The sequence below is a fragment of the Pieris napi genome, chromosome 22 (assembly GCF_905475465.1).
Source record: "Pieris napi chromosome 22, ilPieNapi1.2, whole genome shotgun sequence".
NCBI classification, from domain to species: Eukaryota; Metazoa; Arthropoda; class Insecta; order Lepidoptera; family Pieridae; genus Pieris; species Pieris napi.
The window spans coordinates 8,687,966-8,700,880 of NC_062255.1; the positions used below are offsets into that span (position 1 = coordinate 8,687,966).

General features: G+C 32.2%; 1 protein-coding gene across 3 annotated transcripts in view; it reads left to right on the forward strand.

Moving 5' to 3' along the window:
* The window catches only part of LOC125060686 (atypical protein kinase C), a 208,098-nt gene that overhangs the window by 8,261 nt on the left and 186,922 nt on the right, over positions 1-12,915 (forward strand). The window contains exon 1 of one of the 3 annotated variants that reach the window (XM_047665682.1): positions 3,064-3,209. The exons of the other annotated variants lie outside the window; for them this stretch is intronic. The gene's annotated coding sequence lies outside the window, so the exon portion shown is untranslated. Of the gene's footprint in view, positions 1-3,063; positions 3,210-12,915 lie in introns of those variants that run through there. 3 annotated transcript variants of the gene reach the window in all.

Sequence of the window (12,915 nt, forward strand, 5' to 3'; positions counted from 1 at the left end):
AGCATATTTTAAATCGCGTTGATATTCAGTGATACGAGGAAGCGGTTATTAATTGGCTCAATCAGGGCGTGTTACGATGTCGCGACGTTGCCTGACGCTGTATTAGAAATTTTAATATTTTTACTCGCCGACACAAATTGCTTTACAGTTCATTAAGCTGAGAGCTTTATTACTATAGGTTAATACGGTTTAGCAGCATCAAGCAATTCAAGGTCATACAGACTTTAATATGGCAAAAACGTCATTCTTTTCGAGATCAGAGATATTGTAGTGGTCTAAGGTCAAGCTGCGCTGAACCATGGACTTGATGTTTACTTTGTCACAGTAGATATGCAAGCCAAACTGAACGAAGAGCGAAGCAGCCGGAGTGGAACTGAAGGACTGAAGGGAGGAATCATAATGTTTCGACACTCGGCTCGGAGACCATTAAACGAGTGCAGATACCTACCTCGGAAGTGTCGTGTCAGAGTCCAGCGGAACTGATGAGGATATTTCCTCTGATACTAAAGCTAGAGTCACCTTCAAACAGTTGTGCCCCATATAGAAATCTAAACAACTAAGACGTGAAGTGTATTTTAAATATTTCGCTACTATGAACAGTGTTTTGCTAGATGCGAAACGTGAAAAGCCACAAAAGCCAGGCTAGGCTCCAGGTCTTTGTTAAGCGGTGCCTGAGACAGATCCTGGGAATCTTAGCCTGAGAAATTTTTAATGAATACTACAGAAACGCTGCTGGGAAACGCCAATCGACCACCAGACTTTCATCGCAAGTGGAGATTCGCCCTTCGAAGAGTAGATCCGAGCCCAACCACATCCCCAACCATGCACTAGATTGGACTCTCCAAGTAAAATTATAATCGTGGCCACCCCAAACAAGCCCGGCGACCTTAGTTGTGACCGAGGTACGAGCTATTGGATGGAAGTGGTCCGAAGTTAAGAGTAGTTGATGCCCTTTGCTCCACATTGAGGATATAGGAAAATCAAGTTCTCGTCTTAGCTGGCAAACGCTAGTCACCATTACCCTGCCCCTTCGATTTATCATGCATGGATCGTTTTGCTAACAATATTTTTTCGTCGACTATCATCAACGCTCCGTGTTAGTTGGTGAAGAAACAGTCTCTGGACCTCGAATGAACGAAACAATCAACAAGTTAGCAAGGTCATATATGATGACGATATTGTGGGGATACGTTGTATTCCACAATATCATGATAATAAGCAATGTTGACCTAGTGGTATCGACTCTCATCCCTGAGGTCGTAGGTTCGATCCCGGCTGGGTACCAATGGACTTTATGTCTATGTGCGCATCACATATGCGTTGAAGGAAACCGATTAGACGCAAAAAGTTGACAGCATGTCAGGCACAGACGACTGATCACCTACTTGCCTATTAGAAAAAACAAATGATCACGAAACAGATTGTATAATGTATTTACCATAATAACTGTGCATTATTGAAACAATGTGACAAGATAATATCGAATTTCATATAAAACGTAATTCTAAAGTGAGGCGAAACCACATTCATGGTCTTATTTTCAAGGCCAAAGCGTAGTCGAGACGCATTGAAACTATAATTATACTGCGGGTAGTTCTCCTAACGAATGACTCTGACCTCAGATGTGGAACTTGCTCTTGCTTTCACATTTTTGACAAAACATGTTATTAGACTCTAATTCTTAGGAAGGCGCTGTATTGTTTTGCAAATGTTTAAAGTCCTGTGTATCCAAACAATTTATGATTAATACCTGCAGCTGATGTCCATCATCGGACGTCGAGGCAGAATACGAAATTAAACCCGTATCACCTCGACGTCCGCCGTTCCACAACTGAGCGTTTTTCAAGCAGCTACCCACTGTGGTATTTCCGAACCAATTCGACTTAGGGTCCTTCAAGAAAAGAGCGTGTTAATTCTTAAAAGGCTGGCAACGCACTCGTGTGTGAAAGCGAGAGTATCCATGGGCGGCGGTATCACTTAACATCAGGTGAGCCTCCTGTCCGTTTGCTCTATAAAAAACCGAGTTATGCGCCACTAAGCCACGGGGGTCATACCACGGTCTTCTACTGCTAAGAATCATCAGATTTATCGTTCATCCGTAATACTCTTGAATCATTTTAAAAAAGTATTGTATACCGCGTAAATGATGAAAGTAAAAAACTAATGGTAATCTTTTTATGAAGCGAAATGCATCAATAGAGAAAAAATCTTACAAACAAAAGCATTGTTTGGATGGCAACTACCGTTTTGGTTAACTGGGTCTCCATATAATAACAGTAACGACATTGTTAACAATTGAGCTATAAAAATTACTCTTGCCGAACTGTTATTGCCTCTTTTCACTGGAAACGGACGCATTTGATAACTCGTCTAATGTGCAAGTCTAGAAAACGTATAAGTTTTAATTGTATTTCTGAATGTCGTGCTAATAAATAAATTACAAAACATAAAAACTAAGGGATAATATTTATGATCTCTGGACAACATTTACCATCTAAAGGGACTATTAAGGACAGTGTCGCTAGCGATATGGTTGATAATTTATCTATTAATATTAACCACGGATTTTCTGTGTGCACAATTAACGCCTGCTAGAGAAGGTAAACATCGCGAGGAAACCGGCATTTATTAGGTATAAAATACGTATAAAAAAATGTACAGAGAAAGAGGTAAATAAATAAAAGTCAAGGCAAGGTAAATAAAAAAAATAACGGTGCCCTTTTTGTACTACCAATGGGATCACCAAGAGAGCATAGGCAAGGACACAATAATGTACGAGGCAAGGTAAATAAACAAATAAAACAAAAATTAAAAAAAACGGTGCCCCTTTTGTACTACCAATGGATTATTTGTTATTATTATTTTCCTCAAAGAGAGCATAGGCACGGACATATTAATGTACCAGGCAAGGTACATAAACAAATAAAACAAAAATTAAAAAGAACGGTGCCCTTTATTAAGGGAAGTTGTATCAAATCAGCCAAGAGCAAGTAATATGTTACGTATTAAAATTTCATAGTCTGCCATTGTTCGTGTATGAACCGCGGTCGCTAATTGCCGCTTATAAACCAGTCTCCGAGTGAAAATCGTTGCGCGCGCGCGTGTTTTTCGCGTAAATGTCAGTTCTCAATACAATGATCGCGCGTGTTCAGTGAATTGTTTTTGTGATCATGGAATCGTTGACCCCCGTTGTACATGGAGATTCTGAGGTGGTTTTGCATAAACAAACTTTATAAAATCAAAATTCACTTTGTCATTCACATGTATATCTTTCAACATCTGTAGTGGTATAAATATCCGTTATATCTGTTTGAGAATGGTTTTGTTATGAATTACGTATGGAATGTGTTGGTTGAAATAGCGTATAGTGATTTTACCACAGATGAGTGAAAGTGTATACTTTTTATTGTAAAAAAAATATATTTGTTGTCGTTTGTTTGTTTTGACGCGGTTCAATTGTTTTGCCGCTTTCTACTGTATATGTAATCCATTGATTTTCTCTTGTTTTTATTGAACTGTAGTAGTAGGTACTATTTATAGTGGATGTATTCGATATATAACTACTCGAATGAGTCATATGATTTCGTCTGCATACTTACGATTTTAGGTTTAGTAAATTTTCATAATAGATTGTGTAGTAAACGATAACTTTCCATTTCTTAGCGAGTTCCGTAAACAAAACTGGTTTATATGAAAACAATCATTGGATTGAGATCTGTTTATGTCTGTAAATCGGTGCAATATAGATTTATAGTACAATTAAATAGCTCAATATATATATATTTATATGATATACGGTTTTTATAGCACATAGGTCAGGTGTAATTGCGATTTTCTAGATTATTCTGTAAAATGCCAGTCGTAAAAAATATTTTGGGAGGAGGTGATTTCTATATACCATTATTATCAAGATCTGTATTATTTGGTTTAGTAGTTTTTTGGGTTAAAGAGCAAGATTAATTATATACGCAATATTGTATGACGCAATAAATTCATCTTGTGTCAGTCTTGTTTTGGGAGTATCGAAGTACCACCTCGTCACTAGATGAACACACGGACGAGACTTTTCTTTTTACCTTTTTATAGATAACTAGCTGATCCGGTAAACTTCGTTTTGCCATGTATATCATTTATAATAAAAAATAGGGGTTGATCGTAGAGGGGTGAAAAAAGTAGGGGTTGTATGTATTTTTTAATGCTGTATCATAAAAAAATAGAAATTAAAATTTTTGTCTAAAAAATAAAAAAAAAATTTAGGGGTGGACTACCCCTAACATTTAGGGGGATGAAAAATAGATGTTGGCCGATTCTCATAGATACCGGATAAGCACAAAAAATTTCATCAAAATCGGTCAAGCCGTTTCGGAGGAGTATGGCAACGAAAACTGTGACACGAGAATTTTATATATTAGAAGATAAAATATGACTGTCTCTGGCTGATTGGCACTCCAACCATGTCTGGTCCTCAGATTTCTGTATCTGTTTCGTGTCTGACGCACGCCGTCTACTTGGACATGCCGATTCACGATGTTTTCCATCACCGGACGAGCATGAAATGTATCGGTGCACAGTCTGGAAGTCCTCGCACGTTGAAGCCAGGCTAAATGCAGGGGTATATGGGACTCGACTCACTCCAGGTATTCTGTTACTCTAGATAACCGGGTGAGCTATACCCACTAAAACCACCTTGGGTAGTACCAAAGAGGCCCTTGGGCTCGCTTTCGCATTTAATTGGGACGCTGAGATACCCATAAGAAATATAGTAAACGAAAAATGTGTAGTTTTAAGAAATACAAAAAAATCACCAGGTTTTTGTAACCGGTTTCGCGGTGAAATGCGATAAGAGTAGTGACCTATATGCACTCTAAATTTCACCACGGAACTGTTTTAAGGTCGTTTATTGTACTTTTTTATGTTACAAAATTTTTCGAAGAACAGATTCGCACATTTTACATGCAGTATTTTTATAATAGCGTGTCAAGCGAAATAATCTAATGTTCGTTCCCATACTCCTCCGAAACGGCTCGACCGATTCTTATGAAATTTTTTATGCATATTCAGTAAGTCTGAGAATCGGCTACTATCTTTCAAACCCGTAAGTGATAAAGGGGTGTCCACCCCAAAACAAATTGTTATTATTTGACAAAATTTTTGTTTTTATTTTTCTATGTTACCTACAACATCCAAATTACATACAACCCTTAATTTTTATGCCTCTACGATAAAACCCTATTTTTATTACAGTAGATAGTTATTTTTATTGAACTAAAAAAAAGTTTCCTAGAAATAAAATACATGGCAAAACAACGTTTGCCGGGTCAGCTAGTATATTATATAATTCGATTATTCGATGATTACACGCACTCTTTTTAATATATTTAGATGTATATTTCTTTAACGTATAAATTTTTATGTCTCATATATAAACTAGAGGTAAAACTATAAAAATATTTAAATCTAGATAAAACGACGAATAAATATATGATTTTACGTGTGTCTCAAACATTCTATAAGTCTGATACATTCGTGGAATTTATCAATATTTTCTATAGTTCTATTATGCCCAAGAGATGTTGGCAAAAAGGCTGTCTTTGTTGTTATCTTTCGCAATGGCATTCTATTGCGGCATTCAAGCTGCCTGTTGACTGGATATTTTTATAATATGGTAGTTTGATCGTGTAATGACATAACTGAGAATTTTTTTTTAATTATAATTTTTTTTTAAATAAAACAATTTCTTCTTTATTTGCTATTGTACAGAAGTCGCTATCATTATTATTACAAGAGCTTGACAGTACATAGAGCGTGTGATTCTCATCATCTGACTTTTGTGTCTATGTGGACATTGTACACTCGCTAGTACGTTGAAGGAAAACATCGTCCGGATACCGGACTAAAAGTCGACGGCGTGTGTTAGGCTTTGCTTGGCCTGATCACTTACTTCTCTATTAGAAAAAGAAAATCTAAAAGAAAAAGAAATCACGATACAGAAATGACGGAGTGTTGTAGCGCCACTGGTTTTTTTAATCATTATTCTTAATGAGACCCTAGAGTTTAGTTTACCTTGCTTTTTTCGGACATCTAACATTTTTTTCGTAAAGAATATATGGGTATATCGTATTCTGCCTCGACGTCCGATGATGGAACTCAACTGCAAAAATCACTATATACAGAAGATGTCAAATGAATTATAAAGTATAATAGAGAAATATAATATTTCGATTTAGAAAACAGTTAAAGCTTACCCATCAAGCTTTCGGCGGCTTTTTCCGGGAAATGGTAAGGGAAGGTTATATGCTATATGGTTGGGTTGTAGTACTAATAACGAATAGTTAAGTTACGAAACATTGGAAACGTGCGTTATCTAAAGGCGTGATTAACTGACGCGTGTAATTACGGTTATTGTACGGAATATTTATATAATATAGTCAACTTTTCCGTATATAGTAACACGCAATATGGCGAGGACCCGCCTTTATTCGGGTTATATAATATTCGCGATGTATAATACTAAAATACGAAGTGGTTACTAAAAGTACATACATATATGGGTAGGCAAACCAATTCAACGTTTTAAATAAGGAAAGAAAAACAAAACAAAAAAGTCAACAAGTAAGAAGTTAGTAGAAATAAAGTTGCATGGGTGTATGTGAGGGTGTGTGTGTGAGTGTGTGTTTATTGACTTGCTGTTCTGCTTTGCTGTTCAGATGAGCGCGCGTTTTCATCGCGATCTCGTGTAATTTTGTTAATTTTCGTAATTATATTTTGTTCTCGCATTTAAAATGAGTAAAATTGAAGATATTAACATCGACTTACTAGTCTAGTCGACAAGTTGAAAATGGAACAAAATAGAGATACTACCCCTAAAATTATGTGCGATAGCTCATTGGATCCGGAATGACGTCTAGAAAAATGTGCTAAAAGCGTGTATTAGCACATAAAAAATTGCAAAAGTTATAGACCATTAAAGATGAAAAAATAATGGCATTTAGTTTTTTGCCAATATTTAATAAACTATTAATATTTAAGAAATTTCAAATAAAGATTCTGAAAGAGGAGGAAATTTCCAACAAAAAACTCCTGACTCCCGGAACTCTATCTCCATTATTTATAATGTTAATTTAACGCTAAAAATAGGTCTGCGGGTGACATTTTTAGGATTCGCGCGTGGCGTCAAAAGCGACTACGGCACATTAATTAATTTATTTAAGGTATTGAATATTTTTTTTTAAATTTGAAAAAATTATGGTGTGTTCTGAACACTATAATTAATTTATTCCCGTTGGAAATTTTACTTAAAGTTAATTTTTCAACAAGTTAAATAATTGTTAACTAACGAAATTTTCTCGAACGACCGTCTTAATTGTAAGTGAAAAAAAATGTTTAAATAATGGTCGTAAAAATATTTCGCTTCGTAGAGCCTTTCTTACATACATACTTAACAAGATCGTGCCATAAAAATTAAAAAAATATTTATACTTTGTTTATAACAATTTTTTGACTTAAACAAAAACTTAAAAATCCATGTAATGATGTTAAAAAAAATTTTTTTTTTCTCAATCATCATATAATCGTTTTTTTATTAATACAAGATATTTATTGATTTGCAAAAAAAAAAATTCCCGCCATTTGTTGATAATTTTTTTTTAAACAAATTGATTAAATCAATATTTTTAAAAAAAATTTTAACACAACTTTATTACATTAAAATTTTTATGATTTTTTAAAAAAAAAATTCCTTAATAACAATTTTTAATTGTTTATAATCGTTTTTTTTAATTTTCTATTGTTTAAATAATTAGTTTTTATAATTAATTTAATAATTAATTTTAAATAAAAGTAATATTCATGATAATCAAAAAATTTACAAAAAAAATTTTTCTATACTTTGTTATATATGGTTGTTTTTGTTAATTTTAGAAGTTTTAGAAAAAAAATAAACAAAAGTTGAATATTTGTTTATAACAAATTGGTAAGTTAATAAACAATAGAATTGTTGATAAAAAAAATTTTTTTTTCTGTTACTTTATAGAAGACTGTCAATTATGATTTTTAGGAAAAAAAAATTTCTTAACTAATTATTTAAACAATAGAAAATTAAAAAAAACGATTATAAACAATTAAAAATTGTTATTAAGGAATTTTTTTTTTAAAAAATCATAAAAATTTTAATGTAATAAAGTTGTGTTAAAATTTTTTTTAAAAATATTGATTTAATCAATTTGTTTAAAAAAAAATTATCAACAAATGGCGGGAATTTTTTTTTTTGCAAATCAATAAATATCTTGTATTAATAAAAAAACGATTATATGATGATTGAGAAAAAAAAAATTTTTTTTAACATCATTACATGGATTTTTAAGTTTTTGTTTAAGTCAAAAAATTGTTATAAACAAAGTATAAATATTTTTTTAATTTTTATGGCACGATCTTGTTAAGTATGTATGTAAGAAAGGCTCTACGAAGCGAAATATTTTTACGACCATTATTTAAACATTTTTTTTCACTTACAATTAAGACGGTCGTTCGAGAAAATTTCGTTAGTTAACAATTATTTAACTTGTTGAAAAATTAACTTTAAGTAAAATTTCCAACGGGAATAAATTAATTATAGTGTTCAGAACACACCATAATTTTTTCAAATTTAAAAAAAAATATTCAATACCTTAAATAAATTAATTAATGTGCCGTAGTCGCTTTTGACGCCACGCGCGAATCCTAAAAATGTCACCCGCAGACCTATTTTTAGCGTTAAATTAACATTATAAATAATGGAGATAGAGTTCCGGGAGTCAGGAGTTTTTTGTTGGAAATTTCCTCCTCTTTCAGAATCTTTATTTGAAATTTCTTAAATATTAATAGTTTATTAAATATTGGCAAAAAACTAAATGCCATTATTTTTTCATCTTTAATGGTCTATAACTTTTGCAATTTTTTATGTGCTAATACACGCTTTTAGCACATTTTTCTAGACGTCATTCCGGATCCAATGAGCTATCGCACATAATTTTAGGGGTAGTATCTCTATTTTGTTCCATTTTCAACTTGTCGACTAGACTAGTAAGTCGATGTTAATATCTTCAATTTTACTCATTTTAAATGCGAGAACAAAATATAATTACGAAAATTAACAAAATTACACGAGATCGCGATGAAAACGCGCGCTCATCTGAACAGCAAAGCAGAACAGCAAGTCAATAAACACACACTCACACACACACCCTCACATACACCCATGCAACTTTATTTCTACTAACTTCTTACTTGTTGACTTTTTTGTTTTGTTTTTCTTTCCTTATTTAAAACGTTGAATTGGTTTGCCTACCCATATATGTATGTACTTTTAGTAACCACTTCGTATTTTAGTATTATACATCGCGAATATTATATAACCCGAATAAAGGCGGGTCCTCGCCATATTGCGTGTTACTATATACGGAAAAGTTGACTATATTATATAAATATTCCGTACAATAACCGTAATTACACGCGTCAGTTAATCACGCCTTTAGATAACGCACGTTTCCAATGTTTCGTAACTTAACTATTCGTTATTAGTACTACAACCCAACCATATAGCATATAACCTTCCCTTACCATTTCCCGGAAAAAGCCGCCGAAAGCTTGATGGGTAAGCTTTAACTGTTTTCTAAATCGAAATATTATATTTCTCTATTATACTTTATAATTCATTTGACATCTTCTGTATATAGTGATTTTTGCAGTTGAGTTCCATCATCGGACGTCGAGGCAGAATACGATATACCCATATATTCTTTACGAAAAAAATGTTAGATGTCCGAAAAAAGCAAGGTAAACTAAACTCTAGGGTCTCATTAAGAATAATGATTAAAAAAACCAGTGGCGCTACAACACTCCGTCATTTCTGTATCGTGATTTCTTTTTCTTTTAGATTTTCTTTTTCTAATAGAGAAGTAAGTGATCAGGCCAAGCAAAGCCTAACACACGCCGTCGACTTTTAGTCCGGTATCCGGACGATGTTTTCCTTCAACGTACTAGCGAGTGTACAATGTCCACATAGACACAAAAGTCAGATGATGAGAATCACACGCTCTATGTACTGTCAAGCTCTTGTAATAATAATGATAGCGACTTCTGTACAATAGCAAATAAAGAAGAAATTGTTTTATTTAAAAAAAAAATTATAATTAAAAAAAAATTCTCAGTTATGTCATTACACGATCAAACTACCATATTATAAAAATATCCAGTCAACAGGCAGCTTGAATGCCGCAATAGAATGCCATTGCGAAAGATAACAACAAAGACAGCCTTTTTGCCAACATCTCTTGGGCATAATAGAACTATAGAAAATATTGATAAATTCCACGAATGTATCAGACTTATAGAATTTTTTTTTACAAAAATTTTTTTTGTAAATTTTTTGATTATCATGAATATTACTTTTATTTAAAATTAAAAAAAAATTTTTTCTATACTTTGTTATATATGGTTGTTTTTGTTAATTTTAGAAGTTTTAGAAAAAAAATAAACAAAAGTTGAATATTTGTTTATAACAAATTGGTAAGTTAATAAACAATAGAATTGTTGATTAAAAAAAAATTTTTTTCTGTTACTTTATAGAAGACTGTCAATTATGATTTTTAGGAAAAAAAAAATTTCTTAACTAATTATTTAAACAATAGAAAATTAAAAAAAACGATTATAAACAACTAAAAATTGTTATTAAGGAAAAAATTTTTTTTTAAAAATCATAAAATTTTTAATGTAATAAAGTTGTGTTAAATATTTTTTTTAAAATATTGATTTAATCAATTTGTTTAAAAAAAATTTATCAACAAATGGCGGGAATTTTTTTTTTTGCAAATTTATAAATATCTTGTATTAATAAAAAAACGATTATATGATGATTGAGAAAAAAAAAATTTTTTTTAACATCATTACATGGATTTTTAAGTTTTTGTTTAAGTAAAAAAATTGTTATAAACAAAGTATAAATATTTTTTTAACTTTTATGGCTCGATCTTGTTAAGTATGTATGTAAGAAAGGCTCTACGAAGCGAAATATTTTTACGACCATTATTTAAACATTTTTTTTCACTTACAATTAAGACGGTCGTTCGAGAAAATTTCGTTAGTTAACAATTATTTAACTTGTTGAAAAATTAACTTTAAGTAAAATTTTCAACGGGAATAAATTAATTATAGTGTTCAGAACACACCATAATTTTTTCAAATTTAAAAAAAAATATTCAATACCTTAAATAAATTAATTAATGTGCCGTAGTCGCTTTTGACGCCACGCGCGAATCCTAAAAATGTCACCCGCAGACCTATTTTTAGCGTTAAATTAACATTATAAATAATGGAGATAGAGTTCCGGGAGTCAGGAGTTTTTTGTTGGAAATTTCCTCCTCTTTCAGAATCTTTATTTGAAATTTCTTAAATATTAATAGTTTATTAAATATTGGCAAAAAACTAAATGCCATTATTTTTTCATCTTTAATGGTCTATAACTTTTGCAATTTTTTATGTGCTAATACACGCTTTTAGCACATTTTTCTAGACGTCATTCCGGATCCAATGAGCTATCGCACATAATTTTAGGAGTAGTATCTCTATTTTGTTCCATTTTCAACTTGTCGACTAGACTATACTAATCGATGAAGTAGAAAAAAGGCCAGCAAGTTGGAATATAGCAAATTTGTATAAAAAATATAATATAATTTGTATTTTTTTTTTCAAAATTGGATGAACCCAATGTGTACGTTTTCTTTTTCTATATTTTTCTTTATAATAAAACCACAAAACAATAGCCTCTTCTACGTCCATTTTCTACGTTCTACCGAACTAGACTGACGAGTAGTCTCGCAACGCGCGTTAGCGCTCATCATCTGAACGCTCTTCAAATTTGATCGCGCGTTGACGCGCGTTAACGCGCGTTACATATGAACATAGCCTTACTTAAAATATTAAACTAGAACTCGTCATACTGAGCTGTTTCATATGCCACAAACCACAGTACGCGAGTCTCGACTTAATCTTTATGAACTCATATTTTCTTAAGAATTTATTTGTACCATCTAAAACGCACACACTTTCCCCTCCTCACATTTCACGTTCCCACACAATTATTGATAAAATAAATAAAATTAGCACTGTTGTGATAGGTACTCTACAATTTGAAGATAATTGTGAATAGTTTAAAATGAATTTATTTTTTTAGACTACATTACTACTAGTATGTATGTGTGTAATCACGTGTATAGATAAGCCTATATAACGAGAGACAGCTGTGAATGTAAACATGCAGTGCAATTGTTTAAACCAACTTCCGGGTAGCTTAGATCGTGATTTGCTTGTTCGGTTTATTTAATCTGTAATTAACTGTTACTACGCACTTTAATAAATCATTATATTTCCGCAGATACAGTTTTAGATAAATGGTTTGAAAACAAATCGGTCTTAGTTGCTATGGTAGAAAAAAATACCTGTGGGGCAAAAGCATGCGAACTTAAGAAGTTTAAGACAAGTATAGAAATTGATATAAAAAATACTTAGTTCAGCTTTTTATTTTGTTTTTTTTTCCACTAAGGTTGTAGAATATAACGCTATCGAAGTGAAGTGTAAAGAGAGAAGGATATTATTGGGTATTTGTATTGTTTTTCAAATTTACATATGTATATGAATATTTGAACGTCACTCGCCTTTGATTTATTATGAGCTTACGTCTAAAACTGTCCAAAAAGTTCGTTCCGATGAGACGAATGTCAAACAAGTGAAGGCGAGTTGTATAACCAATAAGTTAAATTGAAATTCATTTCGGTATGTACACAGATGAACGTCGATATTAATTAAAAAGTTCTAAATTTAAATTTACTACCAGGGCGGGCTAAAAGAACTGGCAAGATACTCTCCGCCACTCTATCAATC